Raw genomic sequence first — 20622 nt, forward strand, 5'->3', positions numbered from 1 at the left:
TTCTGCCACCGGAGGGGTTTGAACCTACGACAATCAGGTTGACAATCCTTAAGATAACCACTACCCCACACGCTTTCGCTCCCGAAGAGAGGTAGAAGGAGCTGACCAATGTGAAATGTAGATGCAACTCTCCTCCTACATGTGATGTGCAAAGAATACTTGTTTCTAACAAAGAAAACTAAGGTAGAACGAATCGGCGAAAACATTTAACGGAGAATTGCACATGTTGAAAACTTTTCATTCGATATTTGCGGAGGTATCCTTGCATTGATCTCGAGTGGGAAAAGGGGTAAAATTAGTATATCCTGAATTGCCACAAATATAAAGAGTTATTTCATTAATATTTGTCAATGTTTTTAAAGCAGTACAGAATTATCGTTAGAGTATCATACACGTTAGGATCTTATACACGAAAATATCCCTTTGAACGTCTGTCAATTCATTTTTTATATTTTTATATATAAATTCCAGATGCAGAACAATGTAGCCACTTTAAACTGCTGTTATAAATAATGTTACCATGCTCTTGTTTAATAGAAGGGGAAATATGTTTTCTAATATGGAGGATCGAACCTGGGACCGCAATCAATGCTTTCAAGAACTCTAACCAATACACTACGCCCTTCGTTTCCCTTGGAGCGAAAATTCTTAATCATTTTCTCGCCTCAATATTGAAAACGTTATCCTGCAAAAGAAAAGTTCAATACTCTGATATAGCTCTGTACTTCTAGAATGACTTTATACAGATGCATTTAACTCTGAATGTCTTTCTGCGTATTAGTATATCTAAGCTTGTGAATAATTTACTTGTAATTTTATAAAGGTTACATGAAGATCTACGAAATAGTTCCGTACAACTTGGAATCTAGTAAATAGATACTTTCAAGCCTTCAAATGAATTTTGGACTACTATATTTTTGCAAGGGAATTATATGTGATCCGTTTCCAGTCATTCATTGCTGAAGCAAAGTATTAAAACTCTGTGGAATTTTCATTCTGAGATAAGTTTGTTTACTTGCTACATATATGCGAACTACACTCTGTCCCACTTATCTCTGGAGCAGGTGAACGAAAACAAGTATCTGAGCAGCGATGAACAAGTGAGAGGAACGGGATTGCGTGGAGGGTGAAAGCCACTGCAGTTACCAGCCTTCCCAGCTGCGTGCACTGTCTCGCTCTGTCCAGTCGTACCCCCCTTCCCCCCCTTTTCTATCTCTCCTTCTCTTCTGCTATGCGTGGCTTTGCTCTAGAGATGCTGGGATAGGACAGAATTAATTGTTTTCGCAAAAAGTGTCTGTTTGTGCCACACATTTAATTCTTACTCACATGAAAAAAAATGTGAATTTCCATTCAGGGGTAGTTTCACAGTTACAAACTATTTAGTCCTCGATCAGAAGTTTAGTATAAATAGGCATTTTTTTTTATAATTTTGAAATTGAGGTCTAAGGTTAAAATCCTCATATTTAGAGTTTGAACTCGTAATCTAAGAGGTTTGAAGATCCGTCCTCTTCTTTGTGCGTGAACTTCTTTATTTATTTCTCTATTCATTATTCATCCTCATCGTGGCGATTAGCCAAAAGTAAAATAAGAAAAGTCCCCCTCCTTGACTGTGCGGTCTAAGGCGCTGTGCTTTGGACTCCGACTGCAGGACGTCATGGGTTCGAGTTCGCCTGTCTTCAGTCTTTGGGTTCTCGACCTGGGTATAGCACCGGTAGCAACCCACCATCGTGAGGAAATTGGGGAGCTACGAGTGAGTAGCGTAATCTGGTCTGGGAAATCTCCTATAACGGCTGGGGTGCGACGTGCTGATCCCGCGTCACCCCATTACCGGTTGAAGAACTCCACACCTCTAGGCAGTACTGTTGGAGGGAGACTGGCAGTCGGGAGATAGACCAAGGTCCTTCCAGGACTGTGGAGCAATGGGTTATTATTATTATTATTATTATTAAAATAATAAAAAAGGGAATGAAGAAAATCATATTTTTTTAAATATTTATCTATAATAAAGCAACCATTCAGTTTTATTATGATACTGATGTCTCTGCTTAGCCTTCTCGGAGGCAAACTCTTCTTTAAACTTTATGCAGAAATCAGCATAGCTAGCAAAACTGTCTATGTTACCTGCCAACCAATGTTCAGCTTTACCTGTGAATACTCTAGGTAGCAATTCGAGTCTGTAATTTTCAGGTACTTGCATGAGCTCGAAGCTTACATTGAGCTCACGATGATATTTCTCAGCTGACTGAGCTTCGATATCGCCCTTGAATTTGGGGATGTGTGCGATGTCAGCCATTCTAGGCATCTTAAATTCGGTTCTTCGCCGAGGAGATGTCCCGTCGAAACTATCTGCTTCTCTAGGCCGCTTACGCCTATCTGATTGAATGGTTCCAAGATAGAAAGGATTCTGCACCACTCTAGGAGGTTCATAAGAGGCTGCTTCAGGATTCAAACTTCTATCCCGTTCAATGGAATCTGGGAGAACATCAGAAGTGACTCCCGGTTGTATTTGCAACCGTTCAATCTTATCTTGCAGTTCGCCTACTCTTCTGACTATAGACCCAGTCTGCTCATGTATTTCTTGCCGAAGAGATACTTCCAATTTCTGTGTCTCTCCGCGAAGAGAGTTCGCCGGTTGCTTTGGCCATTGTTTCTGCAGCTACTTTCTGTTCTTGGACTGCCTTCTCCATAACTACGGCCTGCTCACTCAGAGTCTTTACTGCTGAACTTATGGTACCTACAGATGCTTCTATCTGCTTCACTCTCTCTGGTTCTTCCCTTCCGCTTTCCGTCGTAGACTGGGCTACCAATTGTAGACAGGTATCTAAATTTCTCTCCATTTCACCACGCCAGGCAGCTAAAGGTTCTAATTGTTCCTCTACTACTCTCACTACTTCTTGCTGACAAGAGATTCTAATTTTCTCTAATTCTTCCCTAAGACTTTCTAACTGGTCTGTCTTATGTTGGGAGAAGAGTGTCCGCATTTCTGTTCTGCTTCTTTCAGCTTCTTGCTGTCTCCTCTCTTCTTGACTTTGAACTAAGGCATGGAGAATTTCTAATTCTCTTTCTCTTTTCTCTTCTACTTCTCGTTTTTCGATTTCTCTTTTCTCCTCTACTTCTCATTTTTCAATTTCTCTTTTCTCTTCTGCTTCTCGTTTTTCAATTTCTCTTTTCTTTTCAAGAGACTCTATTAGACTCTGTGTCTCTAGTTTCCGTTTAGCTTCTTCTTCTGCTTTCTCAAGTGCCTTTTTAGCTTCCTCTTCTGCCTTTTCATGAAGCCTTCTCTCCTCCATGGACTCCACTACTTGTCTTAGCTCCATTACCTCTTTCTTTCTAATTGAACCATATCTTTCTTTCTCTGCTTCTCTTCCTCTATTTTTTCCTTTCGCCTATGTTCTTCTTCCTCCGCTTTCTCTTTCTTTCTCTCTTCTCTATCTTTCATCAGCCATTCTAATAACCAATGGTCTGATGGGGTCGTACTAGGAGCACTTGGTTCTTGCCCGGAAGCCTTCAAGGGTACTGTTGAGCACGTCTTGCATCTGGACTCTGCAGTGGACACTGAGGTCTCTTCTTGCCCCTCACATCTCCAATGGAACTTCTGGAGACATTGGCAACACTGGAAATACTCCATCTCTCCTCCGGTATCCTCACAGCATCCGAACCCAGTCTCTTCATCTACGGTTTTCCTCCCTCTGCTTCTTAAGTTCATACTTGACGCGTCCCTTTCCATTTTGGCACACCATCTATGGTTACTTCCACTACACAACACTATATGTTCTCCTTCGTGAATTCTTTGGACGAACACCAACACTTATGAGCCCCTTTCTAGTCCTTTTAGCTAATAGGCCCCCACTGGCTTGCTGGTTTCAGTCTTTACAATCGTGGCCCCACGTTAAGAGCGCCAAAAACTTTATGCAACGTCCACCCACGCAGTGCTCAGCACCACGGCGCATGTGTACTGGTACTGGCTGCGTTCAACACGCTAAACACTGCAGTTGGGTGGTCGGCAAAAGTTTACCCATATGTGCTAACTGATTCAGTCGTAGTACAAAGACTCATAAATATCTCAGGGCTTGCTGGGTGTAAAGAAAGACTAAACCAGGTTTATATATAGATGTAACAGTTTATTATAATCCTATCACAAGGATGTCCGTTAGCACACTTACACACGTGTCTTTACCTTTACCTGTACCACCTTTAGACTCGAAGAGATAAGGGGGGGAGCAGGGAACATCCAATTAATTCCTCGCAGTGAGGCGCCAATGGGGAGTATGGGGACCTAATTTTATTTAGGGCCTGGTAGCTGCAGTAGTCACGGGTTCCTCTGAAAGAGAGAGTAGGTAACTTCCTTCCTTCCTTCCTTAGGATGCTTGGGCTCTCGCAAGAGAGGAGTGATCCTTCTTCCAGGTCCGTTGATAAGAGAGATCCTATCGTGAGCCGACCTGAAAGCCAACTGAACTCCGGGCCTCGCTGCGCTGGCTTTATACTCGCGGTGGCGCATGGGTGGTGAAAATAGTAACTACAAGTACGCGTTGCTAACTCATTTTTTTACATATTGCAACCTTCGTACTGAGAAACATCCAAGAAGTGACATTAAGAAAACACTAGTGGGAAAATCACTAGTTGCACGTGTCAATATAAATCAAAACTGTGTGCATTCAGACAATACAATTAATAATGAGCCTCTCAGGACTTTGCAATCCTAAACATCGAGTTGAACAGTGTAAATGACAATAAATGATAACATTTACCAAATACAACGACCACGCAGGGTCTAATAATGAGCGAAGTTAATAAACGTAGAGGTGGACCAGTTGACATTTACAGAATACAGCGACCACGCAGGGTCAAATAATAATAAGCGAAACTATTAACCGTAGAGGTGGATCCGTTAACACATTTAAATATTTAGCATGCATTCTTCATCCATACCTTCTTAACAAAATATAATATTGCGACCTCGCAGGGTCGTTAAATGTGGCGACCACGCAGGGTCGTTACAAAGTGATACTTGACTCAATAAATTTGTTCCCGATCGAACTGTGCAACCATATGTTACACAGCTGGCACCCTATTTCCTTGTAAAAGAATCTCCACTTTGCGTTTTCATATTAACGTCCATAGCATCGTAAGCGTAACCGGATGTTCGAGAGGGACCAGACGAGCGCGCATGCTCCGCAGTAGCTCTGCCTTTAACACCGTCTATAAGAAAATAAGCTCTGTGACGATCTGTATTCCACTTGTTTACATTGGAAAATTCGCCAAACCGGAAGTTCTGTGATGAACTGTGATGAAAGGCTGCATATGCTATGAACTGGGTTTATAATACATAAACAACTAAAACATCTAGTGATAGGATTTAAAGCTATAAGTTCAAGATTATCAACATTAAGAGTTAAAGGAGAGTTCTTTAATTACAGTATAATCAATGCACATGCACCCACTGAAGTATCCACAGATGATGTGAAAAAATATTTCTATGATTCGTTAAAGAAAGCATTTGATGATTGCCCAGAAAATGACATAAAAGTATTAATTGGATACTTTAATGCCGAGATAGGTATTGAAGACGTGTATCAACCAACAATTGGTAAACAAAATATACATAAAGTAACAAATAACAATGGTATGAGGCTAATAATGTTTGCAGCATCTCGAAATCAAGTATAACAACAACTCTGTTCCAGCACAAGGATATTCATAAAATGACATGGAGAACTCCGGATGGAAAAACTTACAATCAAATTGACCACATGCTGATAGATTGTAGACATAGATCAGATATCATTGATGTTAGATCTTTTAGAAGGGCTAATACTGATTCCGTCCTTTATTTGCTTATGGGAAGGATTAGAGCAAGAAAGAATATATAATAGTCGAAAAATGAAGACGACTAGCCTAATGAAATTTAATGTCACGCAGTTAAGAAATCCAACGTTAGTTGAGAAATACAGAAGTAAATTACAAGAGGGATTCATCGGGACGAAACCAGCAGAAGTGGAAAATGTAGATGAGAGGTGGGATAGATATCAGCTGAGGATCAGTAATGTAGCAAAGGAAATACTTAAAACACAAAAGCCAGTAAAGAAAGAAATGTAGTTCGATGAGGAATGTCAAAATGTAACCAAAGATAAGGATGATGTATAGAAGAGGATGCAGCAAAGAAGTGCAACAAGAAGAGTTAGGGTTGAATATCATCAGAAAAGATGGATCACTCATGCCCGTTTGCACCAACATTGCATAAACTCTAGAGTTTGAAAATCCACGGGTCAGGGTAACACTCGAGTTAGGATCATTTTCCAATGCACCAATCTGCAAGGCACTCCACCCCACGCGAGTCATGTAACCCCGGCTTTACAGAATAGCAGCTAGCCTCAAAGCAAGTGCCTAAACGTCATACAGATGGAAGCACGTGATTGGTTACCTGTTTCGACAAGGCGTGTTTCAACTCCCAGAACCTCGTGGCTGCATGACAGCAGGGGCGGCCGCTCATAAGGACGATACTGACGCCGCACTGCCGTGTGTAACCACAAGTGAACAAACATTACATTAACATTTATATATTAGCTTTTACATTGTCTGAATTGCAAATATTCCATTGCTTATAGATCGTTGGTTAGTCAGTTCTGTATTCATTCTTCCGCGACAATTGCGAGGTTTGCACGCCACCGTGCGAGGGAATACGTTTGGAGAGAAATGTGGCGGGACGTTTCCTCCTACTTTAGGAGATGTAGAGCATTCTCAGGCGCGGTCGGAGGGGGTAAGAGGCGAGGGAACTGTGGGTATAACACGCGCGGGATCTGCGCCTGGAAGGATGGAGGATTTGTCGTCCGAACCCCACCCCCCAGGCGAAACTGGCCCTCTCTCAGGAGAACGGTAAACATTGAAGAGTTGCCAGAAGCAATGAAGTTAACATAAGAAAGAAAATTACCAACCGTTGAAAAAAAAATCATTCTGTATTCCATAATCTTATTCATTTATGATATAAGAGTAGAGCAATAAATAACGCAATTTCCAATTAGGAAAGAAAATATCGGTTACTGAAAATGTACAGACTCTTGCTTGATTATTGTTATTTACCGTCGCTTTCTGCTACTTTTCGGTAATCACGACGATGAGGATGAGTGATGATATAATGACATTGATGGAGGGACACTCGCAAAGAACATACACACCCATGCCGGGATTCAAACCCAGGAGCCTTGGCTTTGTAAGGCGGTATGCTAGCCATGGAAGTCGGTTATAGATTCTTGTTACACGCAAAATTATCATATATATGCGTTGTATTTTGTCTGAGTTTAGTGGAAAGTACATTTGGATTACAATGATGTGAAGTACATCATGTAGATTTAATTACATGTTTTGATTAGCACGTTTGAAAAAAATCCTGATAATATGACAAAGTTGTCCAATTTCTTTTCAAGGCGGACGTTAAATAAATTAGAAACTTGTCATCTAAACTCACCAAGAGCCGCTACAGAAACCTGTAAATTACAAATTTCTTAAAATTTGGCAAAATTGTCTGGGAACCCCAAAGCAATAAAACGACCGGATGGGGAGACGATAGTATTGACACTCCTTGTTTCTTCGTTTTCCATGGAAAAGTGAAGCTTTTTCGGTACTTGTGTGCTGTAATTGTGCATTTGTCGCCATGAACAGTGTGGAGAAATTGTTGGTGAGACGTTTTTCTACCAGACTGGATGAAAAAAGAAACATAAAAAACCTAGGCCTAATTTGAATCTACCTAGAATAAATGTCCAAGAAGGGAGGTCGTGAGTTCACTTGCAAATTTCGCGTTGAAGGATGAATTTCAGTTACAAGCATGTCTGAAGATTTCTGGTAAGTTTGAAGTTTTTACTTTAGAGCTTCTGATAACGCAGATATCATTTTTCCAGTGAGATATTTATTTTGGTGCCCTATTTCACATATCAATAGTCATGTTGGACAGGAAACATTTTCTGTGTAACTTTTTTACTAGAAATTTTTACTATCATTGCACGTAAATATTCGTCATTGCGCTTATCAAGTTGTGTAAAATTTAATATCCCTTCTTCTGAATTTTTCCCTCTGTTAAATGACTAAATCTCTTACAATTCTATTTATTCTTCTATCTTCTTCGCTTTACTGTTAAATAATTATTAATTTATTATAACATGTGCAAACGTGTAAAATATGATATTCGGTAAACACGGACGTATCAATTTCTTATCTCATTGGCTGTTATACGAAATTCATCACTTAAACTCACATTACTAGTAGAGCAAATTTGTGCCGGCCCCCTTGGCGGAGTGGTTAGCACATCGCGCTACGATGCCAGAGGTCCCAGGTTCGAATCCAGGCCTGGGCATGGATGTTTGTGAGTGTCCATTCATCAATTTCATCATATCACTCATATCCATCTTCGCAAATTAGCCAAATGTGGCACAAAAGGCGAAGTAAAATAAATCAAACCAATAGAGCAAATTTGTGAGCTATCACCCCTCCACTTTGGTTCACGACGAGCCGCCACTGCATGACAGGAAAAAAGAGAAAGTATGGCGGTAACGGGATTTTGGTATCTCCGTAAACAGTGACAAGTTATTGCCACAAGAAAAATTCAAGCACTTGATAAAGATGGGGGGAAATGATTAAGTGAATAAATGTTGATATTTTATTGCAGCTTCCGATCATAGTAAGTAGTTTTACAGTGATGTTCACAGTAGATTTCGATGTATGCATGTATCTTCACATGGTATTCACGATCGTTTTTAACCGGCTAGTGGGTGTATGTTTATGTTTATATTGCACGTTTAAATTTGCAAACTGTACTGAAGAATGTGCACAGTAAACGTCTGCTGAGGTATATATTTTTAATAACATACTTCTATATATTTCTTAGATTTTACATACGCAGTTTGAGTCTATTACTTCCCATTTTACATTTATTTATATTTGTAATTCTGAAGTGATACATTACCGGTTGCGGACGGCAACCATTACTCCGCTGCGCGTGGGTTTATTCCGCTTTTACTCGCTGTTCTCGGAGGTTAGGTTAGGTTAGGTTAGGTAGAAGCAAAGAACGAAAGAAAAAGAGAGAGAGAGAGAGAAAGCGAAGGAAAAGAAAAAAGAAAGAAAGACCCTGCTTATATTCTCAGCTTACGCGGCGTTTCTGATGGTGCAACAGATAATCAGCCGATTCGTGGGTTAACTCTGAGCTTACTCTTACTCGCGAGTAAATCGACTTTGGTACAAACGGGCATCAAAGATTTCAAGTGGCCCATTTTTTCCCCTATCTTTTATAAGAAAATAAGCTCTGTAATAATCTGTATTCCACTTGTTTACGTTGGAAAATTCGCCAAACCGGAAGTTCTTTCCCCGCCTTCAATAATCGATTTGTCTGATCGATCATTTTTTGTTTACGTCTACATGCGTTGTCTACACGTAATCTACGGGTAGATTACATTGTGTTGTAGTTTACATAGACTACGTAGACAATCTAAAGTACATTAAAATTAATTTTCAAGGCTTTCATGAAAGGAAAGTGACATTTTCAACTATATTGTTTCCTAATGAACTGACAAGCTTCTATCATCAAATATGAAAGAAGACAAATTGTATGCAAGAAAAAAGCAACAGATGGCAGTTGTGAGGCATAAGTAGTATTTTTCTCATAAAACACTAGAATATTTCCTATGCTATATTCTTTTCCTAGGTGAGAAATTGTTCGAATTTGCAAGGAAGAGTATGAAAGGTACTTCTCACACATTACAAACTGATACGCAGTTTAATTTTGTTTTACTTCCACAGCGCCCTTTTCTAAGTTATCACATTTCGCCATGTTGTTTACATAGATTACGTCATCTATGTGTATAAAATAGTCTACGTGTAGAATGTAGATTATCGTTGCTTATGCGCAGACGCACATCACTGGCCATAAGGAAGCATGGTCCACTCTCCCCCCCTCTCCTCCTCGCGGGAGTACGGTGTACAGGAGTCGCGGGTCTGCGCAGGATTATTTGATCAAGATCACAGTGCAGTGCACGCCAAGGTTGCAGGTTCGGTCACGTGACAAGTGGACTTGTTACTGATTTGTTTGAAATCGCGGACATACAAAACCAGCAAGTTGCTTGTTGTAGTTCTTCTAATGTGGTATAAGTACATTTGCAAATGCTTTGTGATTTCTATGTAGGTTTTCAGCGAAAAATGCAGGCTCGAGCAGGACTCGAAACAGGGTCTCTGGCAATCCGTGCCATTGCTCTACCACTGAGCTACCGAGCCGGCCTGGCTTCCCCTGCATTTTCGCTGGCGCTGTTTTGAAAAACAAGTGTTTAAAACGTGGAAAACCAATATGTCCTGGGTTATATATTTACTGATCGTATCTGGCGCTCAAGTCGAAGTGCAGTTCGAAAGATTTTCACTTTCTATCCACGACTTCAAGACCGCAATCCGAGACCACATGATCTGGACAGGAAATCTCGAATTCTACATTTCTAGCATTTCTAGCACAAAAACTAACAATTTCCGAAAAGTTCCAGATATTTACAATTCAAGAAACATCAAGAATTAACAACCTTTTAAAATGACCATTCGGTATTTACGACTACTCGGGATTCCGAAAAATTGGGAAGAGATTTCCCGAAGTCGGGACCGGGACGTCCTAGTGAAGTTACTGGAGGATCCCGAGAAGTTGGTACAGTAAGATCAACTAGAGCTTTACTAAACACTTTTTATCGATCGAAAATATAGTTTGCATAACAATCATATTGTGTTCCAATTTAAATCTTAGGGCAAGCAAAGTTTCGAAATGTGCATTAACAAGTGCAGCGAACTAGACGGGGCTATAGAAGAAGAAGAAGACCAAAAATCACCATCATTTCTCGTGGAAATTCGCATACATATCCAAGTTTAAAAACGAAGTTCGACCTGGCAATACTGCGTGTTTACAACATGGATTCTTAAGTATTACACATATCGTAAGTACTGTAAGAAAGTTTATATTATTTAACAGATCGGGAACTTCTATGTGAAAAATGCAAAGTGGCCACCGGTACTATTAGCGAACATATATTATTTTAGGTACTTGTCTAGTAAAGCCCGAACAACTGTCACTCGTTTATTTTCTTACTTTGGTATAATTTAACAATACAGGGAATTTCTCAGTAAATAGAAAAGCGCGACAGCGATACAACTGCGCAGTGTTGCAGCCCAGCGAGAGGGGTAGAGGGAGGGATTTTCCATTAATTTGCTTGCAATACGCGTAATTATTAATACGTAATTATTGATTCAGGTACATGTGTTTTAAATTATTACATTAAAATATAAACATTTTCTCTTCCAATTAGAAAGTAAGAAATCTTTCCGTGTTAATAAGATTTCTACATGTTGCTTCCAGAACGAAATATTTCCGCTTCCTGACTCAAATATTTCCTCAAGGCGATTTCTGAAGAAGAGCCGAACATGTATCGACAGAATAAACATCAATCTACACAATTCTATTTTTTTTTGTCCACCAATTTGCTTCACAATCACGTTTTTTGAACCCACAATCTTCAGATCACAGAATACTTCTTCGATACGCAGGCCAATGTTCGCGCCGCGATTTCTCAAGAAGCGCACGTCGACTCAGCACGATACACACATGTATCGATAGAATAAACATTAATCTACCCTATTCATATTTTTTGTCCAACAATTTTCTTTAAAATCACTTATTTTGAACCCAAAATCTTCTGATCACAGAATATTGCTTCGATAAGCAGGCCAATGTTCGCGCCGCGATTTCTCAAGAACCTCACGTCGACTCAGCACGATACACACATGTATCGATAGAATAAACATCAATCTACCCAATTCATATTTTTTGTCCACCAATTTTCTTCAAAATCACGTATTTTAAACCCAGAATCTTCAGATCACAGAATACTTCTTCGATAAGCAGGCTAATGTTCGCGCCGCAATTTCTCAAGAAGCGGTCAGCGACTCAACATGATACACACATGTATCGATAGAATAAACATCAATCTACCCAATTCATATTTTTTTTCCACCAATTTTTTTCAAAATCACGTATTTTGAATCCACAATCTTCAGATCACAGAATACTTCCTCGATAAGCAGGCCAATGTTCGCGCCGCGATTTCTCAAGAAGCGCACGTCGACTCAGCACGATACACACATGTATCGATAGAATAAGCATTAATCTACCCAATTCATATTTTTTGTCCACCAATTTGCTTCAAAATCACGTTTTTTGAACCGACAATCTTCAGATCACAGAATACTTCTTCGATAAGCAGTCCAATGTTCGCGTCGCGATTTCTCAAGAAGCTGTCAGCGACTCAACATGATACACACATGTAACGATAGAATAAACATTAATCTACCCTATTCATATTTTTTGTCCACCAATTTTCTTTAAAATCACGTATTTTGAACCCACAATCTTCAGATCACAGAATACTTCTTCGATACGCAGGCCAATGTTCGCGCCGCGATTTCTCAAGAAGCGCACGTCGACTCAGCACGATACGCACATGTATCGATAGAATAAACATTAATCTACCCAATTCATATTTTTTGTCCACCAATTTTCTTCGAAATCACGTTTTTTGAACCCACAAACTTCAGATCACAGAATACTTCTTCGTTAAGCAGGCCAATGTTCGCGCAGCGATTTCTCAAGAAGCGCACGTCGACTCAACACGATACACACATGTCTCGACTCGACAGAATAAACATCAATCTACCCAATTCATATTTACTGTCCACCAATTTGCTTCAATTATGAAGATGAAACATGTATTATGTAATATGTTCTTAAACTCATGAAATGAGAAAATGCTAAGTTTTAATTAAGGGACTATCATTATGCATGGAAATCAATGATTGGACTAGTATGATGAAACAAGACTGATTTTGGTATATCTGTGGGATACATTTTCAAAGTTTATTGCTTTTTTGACACTATTTCAAAGAATCAAATTCCTTTGCGTGAGAGGCAGCCACCTCTTCTCTCATTATATTCTCCTGTGAAAGACGGGAGCTAGTCTTGAAGCGACTTGAAGCGGAAAGTCTTTTGACCTTGACAAGGACATCTGAACCTCTGAACCCCCTGTGGGGATTATCTGCTATAGCTCGACCACAAGGAAAAGAAAACCTTCCCTCAAAAGCGCTCGCGCATCTTCCCTGCTGTTACCGGTGCTCGGTGCAGTGTTGCCAGGTCAGACTTAAAAAAATCGGGAGATTGTTCCTTGGGAAACCAGAAGATCTGCTACAAAATCCGATGATCTAAGAGTAGCGGATGAACGACCTTCTGGGGGCGGCATAGGCGTGCGCACTGAGGGGGGGGGGGGGCAAGGGGTGCCTGAAGATTTTTTCCAGCGAGGGGGAAACAATATATTTTTATCAGGCGGGTAAACGAGGCATATTACCCCGTAATAATGTTGTCCTCTCAGAAAACACCACTTGAGTTTGAAATTATCACGTTCCTACATCCCTATTATAATAATGGATGTTAATTACTGCGACTGAAATCAACTCATACGTCTGAAATAATAGGTACTTTTATGTCAACATTAATTTTCCAGAAGGGGAGGGGAGTGGCGACCATCCTTGCACTTCCTTCTGGACGTCCATGCCGCTATATAATTTTGTTGAAAATTAAGTATAGAATAGTATATTAAGGATAGAATATTAAGTATTTTCAAGCAACTACGGGGGAGGGGGTGCATTATTTCCTTTGTAATTTAACTATGTTGCTTCGTTCTCTAGCAAATTTCTTGTTATTAACACTCGCATGCTTTATTCGTCAGTTATGCTGCCTCTATGTTGCTGCATTTAATATATAATAGACACACACACACACATACATGTATAAAATAATTTGCCTACGCTAGTAAGTCAGTGTTTCTACCTAGTAAGGCAAGGACGTTTCACTCTGTTTGCGTCACTCCATCCATTTCATCAGTTTTTCATTCATCCATATTGTCGTACTTACCCATAGAGGCACAAAAGCGACGTAAATTAACTAAAATAGAAATAGATTTTCGGGTGGGATAAAATACAACCATCTAAAAATAGTAATGTTAATGTAGTAATAGTAATAAAATAATAATAATGTGCTAGCACAATTGAGTATCGTTTGGCATAGTTTCACAGTTCAAACAGCACTTTTCACGGCTGAGTGGAGTTTCACTCTAACTCTCCCCTCCATGTTCAAGTAAGATGAGCAGGAAATGTGTTTTTGAGCAAGCCGTTGGAGGTTCCATACCAATAGTTTATTAAGGAATTCTCCCGAGAAATCAATAGGTCTGGCAACACTAACGTGAGCCGTGCTGAAGTCTCCTTCTCCCTGTCTTTTTCCCCCACCCGCCAGCACGATGGGGTCTGCGCAGGTTTCTTTCCTTGTGGTTCCACTATAGCATAGCATGGTTTCCTTCTTGGCGTTTCGATGGGGTACGAAAGTGAAAACGATCCCGTTAACCTTCTAACGTGTTATGGTATTACATTCGGAATTGCTCGACTACTTTATAACCCTTGGCGGATTTACCAGGGTACAATGGCAGGTGCTTTTCCCCTCCCACCAAGTCCCATGATTAAATATACAGGGTGTCATTTTAATGGCGCCCACGGACCACGGAAACGTATAGAGGACATCAAAACAAACAACATTTCTCAGTAACATTTTTCTCCTTGATGCATCATTTCGACGCTACAGTCGTTCAAAAAAGCCCGTTTTGCCGCCTGAATGCTGGCAACCACACACAACATTTGATTGCATTTGTGACGTCATATCCCGTCCTGAAGCGATGCATTCCAGGCAGGGTTTCGTTTTCGTGAAGAGAGCGATATTATTATTAGTATTATTACATTTTCATTATCACTTTTACTACTCTACTACTACTTCTGGGGACAATATATTTCAATAGTAGGTGTGCCACCTGTGGTTTTATAAGTTGAGAGAATGGAACCACTCTCTCATTTCCTGCCACCAGGGATCGCGACTGAAACTCATTTCGGTTCAACTTCTGGTTCGGGCTAAGCACTTCGGCATATCGGCCCAACATTACAGTCCACTCCGCGGGAGAAGTGAGTTATTCCGGAATATTGGTTCGAGTAACACTGGCGAAATTACTGCAGAGAATCCATTCGACCTTCTAAAAGGCCAGAGGAAAGGCGAAGCAACTTGTACGGAGGAAGATAAAGGCAGACGGGTGTTCATGCAAAACACTCGCTGGTGCATGATTGTCATATCAAACTTTCGTTTACGCTGGTTATGTATGATACTTTGAATGTAGCGAAAGGAAAAAGTTTAAAGTAATTGGAAATTCAGGTTGCTAATTTTAACTTTTCGATTTTTGAATGTATGAAGTTGAAAATCGGAATCATGCTTATTAATGTTACCGTCGGCCAATAAGGAAACGTTTTAATTTGAAATACAGAGTTTTCATATCTTTTTAAAAATTCTGACACTAGATAGTTGAAAACCGGCTTAACCAAAAATGTAAGTTGCCACATTTGATTTACTTTTATGAAGGTATAAAGTCGAAAATCGGAATGCTGTTTGTATACAGCCGAACAGGGGAATTTAAATAGTATGAAATACAGGGTTGTCATATCGATTATTTTTCCCAATTTTAAAGGCAGGAAGTTGAAATAGGTATTTAATGGTTACATACGTATACTACTGCAAAAATTACAAAATGTCTGGTTGCCATATCTAACATTTCAAGTTTGTAAGCAGTAACCTGGAAATAGGCATGGTGGTTATAAGAAAATTGATTTTTTTTTTGGATAAGACGACGAATGGAATGTTGCTATATTTAACTTTCTGAGTCTAGAAAGCCAGAAAACGTATACGTATAAAATTAATATTTTTTGTATTGAATACGTTGTACACAGCAAACTGAAAGCAAGTTTTCAGTAATGAACAATGTGTAGTCAACAGATAAGTCGAAACAAGATGTATAAACCTTAATAACCGTGATAAACACAAAATGTAATATTATCTACTTGGATAGGGTCATGTCCTGAATTTTATGGTTTCATTTTGAAAAACAGGGCTGCGAGCAATACGTGCCTTCCTCACTGATGGCATTTGATTTGATTTTTGTTACTTAGCTTTGAATTTTTGGCTAATCGCGACGATGATAATGAGAGAATTGATAAATGTGTACTGATAAAAAAAGTAGCGCCCTGTACCCCGATAACATAGTGGTAACAACGTCTCCTTGTAATGAAGGGGCACTGGGATCGATAACCGGTGGAGGGACATAGTGGCTCGAATCCCACTTTAGGTAGGATTTAAACTGTAGGTCTATTCTCGATATCGTATTGTTGAGTCTTAAATCCACCAAAAGTCCATAACAAAAGGCATTGTTTCAACGTATGTTGAATGTATAATTGCAATGTATATTGTGATAAATTAATCCTTAAGCAAATATACATTTGTAATTCTGTTTAATAATAAGAGATGTCACTTTCCATTAAATCTATTCACAAAATCATAAAAATACAACTCGGAAATTCATTTCCAAATGAACAACCTCTTATGCATAACTTTTACGTATGTGTGTGTGTGTGTGTGTGTTTTTTCTGAAATCTGGCAAAGTTCTAATAATGTATTCACTTCATAAATGTCTATTACATAACAGAAAGCATCATTGGGTATTCAATATCAGACGAATAATGAATTCCATGGGAATATTTCAGCGAGTTCGTGGATTTGAGTTCAGCTCTCAACGACAAATGGTGTTGGTTTGACCCGCGTTAATGTCATTGGTGTTTCCTTTGTGTTTGTTTCTCTATCACAGTATAATTCTTTTCCACAGTTTCGGGGTCCTATTTTTTTACCGACTTATCTAGGATTTGTTTAAAATTACGGATCATGAGAAATATACGATTAAATGCAAGGCAAAGGTAATAGTCGGGAAAAGACAAATTGAAACTTACACTTAGTTGACAGGACAATTTGTCATTGTTGATTACAATTATAGAAATAACTTTATCGAAATACTTGGTTTTCTTTTACATACATATTTGTAATTCTTTTTGTGCACCATTCCATTCCTACTTGAATATGTAGACTATAAATAAAAACTCGGCATGGTTTCCTTCAATTCATTATTACAGTATAGATCTTCCATGATTCTCTTGGCTTATGATGCATAGAATTAAAAATTACGGATTTTTTCGTTCTTTTTTGTTCTTTTATATTGATTTAACAAATCTAGTCACCTTATTATTCTATTAAACGATACTGGTTGGAATGATTTCTCCATTCGCACGGACGTCCGGAAATGGAGGGGACCACGCCATCCGGAAATTAAAGGTAATCAAGAAGCACATATTTCACGCATATAATTTCATTTCAGTCACAGTAATATATGTTAATTATTGCAAGGGCGTTGCAGGAACATGATAACTTCAAACTGTAGAATATTTTTAATGGGAGTAATACTATTTTGGGGAAATTCTGCCTCATTCTGCCCCCTTCCCTTGGAAAAATACCTTGCTTGTCCCTTCCTGGAAAAAATCCTGAAGACGTCCATGTATCAGCGGCGTTAAAAATTTCATTAAATGTCCATACATCACCGTTGACAAGTACACATAATATGCATGTAATGATACAAGAGAACACAGCCTTTAAAGGCTTCTTTTTATGACAGTGAAGAGAAGAATAACACGCGCAAGTAATACTTTTAAAAGAGAACAATCTAGCCAGAATTGGTGTAGCATAATTCTAATACAACTGGCAACACTTGATCTGTCTGGCAAAGGCGATGTCTCTACCATGTACGGATAAGTCGAACGCAACGTACAGCGCAGCGAACGAAGTTCTCAACCCCGAAAGCACACACAAACAAGCTATGTACCAGTTTCACCCTCCTCCCCTCTTGAAACGGGCACAAGACCAATGAGCTAGCCGATTGCACTGAGTCACCTGCAAGGAACACGGAATACGGCACAAAACGAAGCTGTCTGTTGTATGGGGGAGGTGGGTCGGAAAAATCCGTAAAGCAGAAAAAAATGATTGCTCGAAATTATTCGTAACCCATTCAACACAACATTCAAACTTTTATATCTAAGAGTCACAATACAAAATTTGAAATACCCCACGGATCCCTGACGTCATAGGGTGCTGTGATGTAGAGCGACAACAAACAAAAAAGCTTCGGTCAAAAGTCCCCGCGCACCTCCTCCTTCACCCGTTCGACTAGGGCCATAAGAAAGCATGATTCACTCTGTCCCTCCCCTCCAAGCGGGGGCGATCATACAGACAAACAACTAGAGTACGTGGAAACAGGACTGCAGGCTCTTTTCCATGTGGTCCCATTATAGCCACTCCGTCACGGAAGTCGGGTTTAACGCGCCCATTCCATTATTCATAGTTGCATTACAGCATTCGTGTAAAAAAAAACTCCTAAACGGATCGGAGCGTGCTGTCAAAAGCACCACGCTCCGGAGCGGAGTGCTGTTGCCTCACGCTCCGCTCCGGATCGGAGCGTGCGTCTAAAAAATCTGAACCACTCCGCTCCGGAGCGGAGTACTGCTGTATCACGCTCCGCTCCGGATCGGAGCGTACGTCTCAAAAAGCTGAACCACTCCGCTCCGGAGCGGAGTGCTGTTGTATCACGCTCCGCTCCGGAGCGGAGCGTGTCTCACAAAAAGCTGAACCACTCCGCTCCGGAGCGGAGTGCTGTTGTATCACGCTCCGCTCCGGAGCGGAGCGTGCGATTCAAAAAGTCGAACCACTCCGCTCCGGAGCGGAGCGTGTCTCTCAAGAAGTCGAACCACTCCGCTCCGGATCGGAGTGCTGTCGTACCACGCTCCGCTCCGGAGCGAGGAGCCGAGTAGAAATGACGCTTCGAAGTCGCTCCGGAGCGCTCCTTTAGTACGCTCCGCACTCCGCTCCGAAACCCTGGTTCCAGGGTTGCCAGGAACACACATATTCTGTGAAAAATGACATAGCTACAATCAGCCACATTATGTACCGTAAAAGAAAACGGGAACACACGTTCTTTAACCTAACAGGAAGTAAACAAATGACACGAAAACTGGTAGAAAGAAAACAGAATTCAAGTGGAGGTGGTCATATCGGATTTTGTCTCAGCTTACATGTCAAATATTTGAAAATCTAGTTACCAAGTTGGCATCTACAATTTAGTCTATCCACTTCGTCCTTCTGATACTAGTTTTCTGTGACACACTGAACAGATGACAAAATATTAGAAATGAAAGAACTCAAAATTCCAAAGGTAAGCAACACATAATATAATGTATATTCAGTGCATTATGAGTCAAGTGACAAAAATGGTTGAAAAACAGGAATATAAGTAATAGTAATACACGCTCCAAGCTCTCCGACGACTGTGTTTATCTATACATGTAATGTAATAGTTTGCAACTGTGAACAGGACAGTATATTCGCTACTGATTCATAATTTGATTGTTACTGTGGTTGTACGTGTTTTAGCCGTAATGTAACAACGTGAACCTCGGATACTTCCGTTATCAGCACAAAAGTACCACAAGGCATCGACACAAACCTGTAGATACCAACCTTGCAACGAGATTTGCAAATATTTGACATGTAACTGGGCGCAAACAGCCACATGTAAGCTGTAAGTCCAATAAAATGTATTGTTGTTGATATTTGACATGTAGGCTGAGACAAAATCCGAAATTGACACTTCATTTTGAATACGTTTTTACCATTTCTCATATCGTTGGTTCACTTCCCACTTCCCCTGAGATGACTGCTGACCTTCTGGCTGGTAGGCTATGATGTTCGGTCTACTGGACGCGTTTCTCGCAACCCTGCCGTGCGCTGTTTCGCCACAGGAAATGGCGTCACAGATACGATCAAATGTTGTGTTGCCAACATCCAGGCGGCAAAACGGTCTTTTTTGAATGGCTGTAGCGCGGAAATTATGCACCAACGAGAAAAATGTTACTGAGAAAAGTTGTTTGTTTTGATGTCCTCTATACGAATCTGTGGTCCGTGGGCGCCATTAAAATGACACCCTGTATAATGGAAAGTGATGAATGACAATTGTTCCCCACGAACGGAGAGACGTTCGAGCAACATAAAAATAAGTTCCTTCAAAAATATCCTTTCAGACTGTCTAAGAATAGACAGAAGAGGTTTAGTACTTTAGTCTCTCGTCCTCCCAAGATATAGTCGCTGGCTACTCTTGTCCTACCGCCTACAGTACAATTAGTCGATATGTTCAAAGTTTGAAATGTATCACCACTGAATATGGAATCCAGGTTATCTTGAATACACGTCGATAATATTAGTATACTGACAACATTAGTACCCACCATGAACTGCAGTTGCAGTTCTTTTTGCAAAGAACAATAATTGAAAAAAAAGAGGCCCGCGGTCGTGTAATCGGAATGGCGTCTGATGCGGGAGACCCGGCTTAGATTAAAATCAATGGGTACTCAAATCAATGTGTGCCAGAAGGCAACCCTGAGGGATAAAGGCGGCTAGACCGTGGTGCTGATTATACCACCTCCAAAATGGCCGAGATCGTGTGGGACCCTAACCCATATCCTGTAAATGTGTCTTCATGGAACGGTGCTATATGCACGGGGAACTTTACATTTCACCTTTTTTTTAAAGAAAGGAGATCATTTATT

At 40.2% G+C, this 20622-nt stretch overlaps 1 protein-coding gene across 1 annotated transcript in view; it reads left to right on the forward strand.

Annotated features, from left to right (window-relative positions):
* Nucleotides 1-10852: 10852 nt before the first annotated feature.
* Nucleotides 10853-20622, forward strand: part of LOC145996883 (uncharacterized) — a 97023-nt gene continuing 87253 nt past the window's right edge. The window contains exon 1 of the mRNA XM_083133438.1: nt 10853-10949. The gene's annotated coding sequence lies outside the window, so the exon portion shown is untranslated. The remainder of the gene's footprint in view (nt 10950-20622) is intronic.

The sequence above is a fragment of the Lepisma saccharinum genome, chromosome 13 (genome assembly GCF_977018435.1).
Source record: "Lepisma saccharinum chromosome 13, izLepSacc3.1, whole genome shotgun sequence".
Lineage (NCBI taxonomy): Eukaryota > Metazoa > Arthropoda > Insecta > Zygentoma > Lepismatidae > Lepisma > Lepisma saccharinum.